We start from the raw sequence: 4697 nt of genomic DNA, 5'->3' as shown, positions 1-4697 counted from the left end.
TACTGGATCAGTTTCTCCTGCGTGAGGTACGGGTGACACTCAACCTGCAACAGCAAACAATCCGCATCACGGGGAAAGCTGGCTGGCTTTTTGAGTTGTTCTTAGGGAGTTCTACACATACAGACAAAAAGACCACCAAGAAAGGCCAAACACCTATCCACTGAGATTCCTGCTAACACACCCATGAGATCAGCCTCACACCTCCCACAAGTGTCCTGATCACTGACCCCTGAGATGACACTCGGGGCATAGATAGCATTGAACATTCCTCCCAATGTTTAAGAAGTAATAGGGCAAGACCTTTATTTACCCTTATACTAAAGAGAATTTACCTGGTTAGTCACTGGTTTATATTTCAGTCCAGGTTTGTTCAAGAGCCTCTCGATCTGGAAGTGGTTGAAATTGGAGATGCCAAGGGCTTTCACCAGCCCCTCATCCACCAGCTCCTCCATGGCCTGTCATAGAAAGGAAGACCTTTTGGGCAGCCCCAGAGGGACTACAGGGACCCTGGCTTGCCTTAGTCCTCCCTGGGGCAGAAATTGCTAAAGGATCCACCACAACAGGGTTAGCCGAAGCATTCACAGGAAGTTTCAGTCCAGGGCCTGGGTGCGCATCAGTGATTGGTTCCAGCCCTACTGCCCCTCCCCACCCCAAGAAAAACTAGGAGTAACAGGTAAAGATTTTATATTCTTGCCACTCTCAACTTACACATAAAGAAACACATACAAAATTATACTGCTCTATACAGGGGAAATATGAGGTTTTATAATGCAAAAAATAAAAAATGAACATTTGCAAGCTTATGAGATGATTTTATTTTTAATGAATCCAAATGACAGCGGGTAGTTACTGTTTTGTGTGCATTGTACACCGAAACCTGGGCAAGCTGTGTTAGGAAGAGACTGCAGTATGTGGAGAAGCCTCACTTGTGGGTCCTGAGTCACTTTCTCCCACACCAACCGTGCTTGGGTTTGCAGGAAGGTCATGCATATAGATTATGCCCTGGCAGGGGCACCTGGGCAAGGAGTTGTGTGGGGCTGAAACCTGACCCATTGTCTGCATATCCAGCCATGCTTCCCAGTACAGAAACTACAGGGACCCCCAAGGAAGGGAATCTTTGTATAACTTTTAGCCTATATCGGGCATTTTCCAAACTTGCCCAAAGGTATCATGTATGTTAGCAGCAGCCTCCAGTGCAACATGTATTTATTAGCCATCTATTACATGTTCCAGAAGTTGTCAGGATGTAAAAGTATACAATGTGCTTCCTTCTTCTGGGATTCTTATAGTCCAATTAAAGTGCTAGGGTTCCCTTCTATGGAGCCATCAACCATGACCATGAGGCTGCCTCAGATAACATGACCGTGGCATAGACAGAGTCAGAAAGGAAAGAGAAGGAAGAGATTCACACAGCCTGCAGCTGTCAGGGCAGACCTTCAGGTAGAGTTTAAAGTATGCTTCAAAAAAAAAGAAAAAAAAAAGAGAGCGAGAGAGAAAAGAGGGGAAAATCATGGGCCTGGGTTTCAGCAACCTAGGGTAAGTTTTTAACTCTTATAGGCCTTAGTATTCTCTTCTTAAAAAAAAGTCTTATAATACATACTAATAATATATATCTTTCTGATACATATTATCAGAGGCTGAGACAGGAGGATTGCTTGAGTCCAAGTGTTCGAGACCATCCTGGGCAACATAGCAAGACTCTGTGTCTACCAGAAAATTTTTTTTTAATTAGCTGGATGTTGTGGCATGTGTCTCTGATCCCAGGTACTTGAGAAGATTGCTTGAGCGCAGGAGTCCGAGGCTGCACTAAGCTATGATCTTGCCATTGTACTGCAGCCTGGGCAACAGAACAAGACTCTCTCTGAATTTAAAAAAAAAAAAAAAAAAAAAAAAAAAAAAAAAAAAACAACTAATATCGGTGGCTGGATTTCACCCCCCAGAGTTTCTTACAGATTTTATCTGAGTTGTAGCCTAGACATTGGGATTTTTCAACTCCTCAGGTGATTCTAATGAACAACCACATTGAGAACCACTAGTTTGGATGAAGTTATTCAAATTGGGCAGTAGAGTTTAGATACTATAAAAACATAAGGTTCCCAAAGTTTCTGACGGGGCAATTAGATAATATAAATGCTATTGTACACCATAGGTTAAGTTAGTTTGCCTGTCTTCGAACTTGACTTCTTTATACTTTATCCTCCCCTCTGCTTCAGGGTGGTCAATGAGGTTTCTACTGAACTGGCTGTGGGTCTACAGAAACATCCAGCGCTTTCATATTCAAGCCTGCTCGTTTCAAATCAGAGCCTCTGACCTTGATCACTGATATCTTTTCATACCTTTCAAATGTTGTATTTAGCAGTCATCCTTGTATTCATTCACAAAATATAGCATTGTGAGACGCACGCTACACTGACACACGAGCCATATTAATATCTTCATAGGAGCTAAGACAAACTGATAAACTGTATTGCAAATGGCCAGGTGCGGTGGCTCACGTCTGTAATCTGAGCGCTTTGGGAAGCCAAGATGGGTGGATCCCCTGAGGTCAGGAGTTTGAGACCAGTCTGGCTAACATGGTGAAACCCTGCCTCTACTAAAAATACAAAAGTTAGTCGAGCGTGGTTGTACGCACGTGCAGTCCCAACTACTCAGGAGGCTAAGGCAGGAGAATGGCTTTAACTCGATAGAGGAATGTTGCAGTGAGCCAAGATGATGCCACTGCACTGCAGCCTGGGCGACAAAGTGAGACTCTGTCTTAAAAAAAGAACGCTGTGCTTGTGGATTAATGTTTTTGAACAAACAATACACAGAAAAAGCTATGTTTAGTTGAATCATGTCAATTTTAAGCATTTCAGAAAGGTGAGGCTCAATATATTTTTCCTTGTAAAACACAATACAAACTCGCAACTACATGCATCCCTACACAGACAGCTGCCAAGATGACATCATTAACTCTTGGAGTCATATGCCAGTGTTCATTTATAACTTATTCCTCCACTTCATTCTCTACTAGCATTTGCAAGAGGATATAAGAGTATAATAAAAAATCATCAGAGAAAACACTGATCACTTAATTCACTTTGAATGTGAATGATGTGAACAGGTCATGATGTGATCTGGGAAGCAGGGCACTCAGGCTCCCTGATTTCTGGATGTGTGTTCACTGCCTGGCAAGCACCACGCTGATGGCTTTGGTAGTTGGACTTGTGATTCAGATGAGTCTGGGTCCAATCCCAGCTCTGCCACACACATTGTTACATGACCTGCGCAAGTCACCAATCAAACTAGGCTTCAAATGTCATTATTTATAAATGGGGATGTTAATCCTGCCTTATAGGTTTAGATGATTATATGGTCGCTATGACTAATGTTCCTGGCATGTAAACCATCTTAATCTTTATCACACCCTCAAAAATACATATTAGTAGTATGTGTTATAAGACTTCTTTTTAAGAAGAGAAAACTGAGCCCTACAAGAGTTACAAAACTGACCCTAGGTTACTCAGCTGCTATGAGCAAACCCAGACCCAAACCTCCTGTTCCAAATGGCTCACCCTGGTTTGAGAACAGTATGTGTATTCCCCAAAGTGGGGTACATTGGATTTCCACTCTTATTTGAAGACACAGTATTAGCCTTGAAATATAAATAGTATCAGATGCACCCAAAAGCCAAAGGTGATGAGGAACATATTAGAAGAGCTAGAGAATCACAATGATGAAATTAGAAAGCATCAGGCACACGGCCTCTTTCATGTCAATGGGAAGTCTCATGGATAACTGAAGATTTCTCTCCCAGCACACGTAGAGGAAGCTGGAACCTACCTCCCAGGCATCCAAGAACGTTGCTTTTCCACCGATGACATTACCTTTATCATCTTTGGGTAAAATGTCATCCCCAGACTGTAAATACAGAATGAAAAGTTTACTGGAATCTGCATCACGGCACTTGGTTGTTTAAACAAGGTTTCAGGGTCCTGACTCTTGCTAAATACCACATGTGCATACCAGTTTTTCAGACTCTGCAGTACATGCTACAAGTATGTGAGTTTAAATGAAATCTCTATATCTACTGTAGCATATTAATCTTTATATTTTAGAAATCACTGGATTGACGTTAAGATCTGCTGTTAGTGCATTCCAGAAGTCATCTTTATCACCATGGACATTCACCTCATACACCTAGATCCTGTGTACACCCAAGGGCAAACTTTCATTTCAGTATCACTGGATAAGGATTAGATCTCCAGGGTGTGGTTTTCTGGGGAAGATATTGGCCAGCTTCTATCCTTGCAGCCTCTAGAAGAGACATGGAATGAGGGATGGCAGGCCATCAGCACTCCCGCTGGTCAGGAGGGGAGAGAGCTGGAAATTTGTCTCTCCCACCCCTCAGGAGCAGCTAGAGCAGAGCCCCAGGCAATGGGAGCCGCGATGACTACTGGCTTCTTTCCAGCATCACCGCACTTGGGCTTTTCTCCAAGATGCCACTCCCGGGGTGTGCTTTGTTTAATAAGATAATTAGGCCCTGGAATATAGTTATGCAAGTGCAACGCAAGGGATTTTCTGGGGGGGCAATTCTGGGGCGCAAAATCCAAACAAAGGTGATAGGGCAGTTGCAACTTGTCTGGGCTGCCAGAAATCATGGCTTCTCTCAGACATAACTGCAAGAAAACGCAGGCATGTGGCCACCTCAGCAGCAC

General features: G+C 43.2%; 1 protein-coding gene across 1 annotated transcript in view; it reads right to left on the bottom strand.

The window, feature by feature from the left end:
• The window catches only part of LOC105534693 (aldo-keto reductase family 1 member B10), a gene marked incomplete at its 5' end in the record, with an annotated part of 45818 nt that overhangs the window by 8517 nt on the left and 32604 nt on the right, over positions 1–4697 (bottom strand). The window lies entirely within an intron of this gene.

This window comes from Mandrillus leucophaeus, unplaced genomic scaffold (genome assembly GCF_000951045.1).
Source record: "Mandrillus leucophaeus isolate KB7577 unplaced genomic scaffold, Mleu.le_1.0 Scaffold1385, whole genome shotgun sequence".
NCBI classification, from domain to species: domain Eukaryota; kingdom Metazoa; phylum Chordata; class Mammalia; order Primates; family Cercopithecidae; genus Mandrillus; species Mandrillus leucophaeus.
Note: the sequence above shows the minus strand (reverse complement) of the source record. Positions and strands in the feature narration are given on the sequence as shown.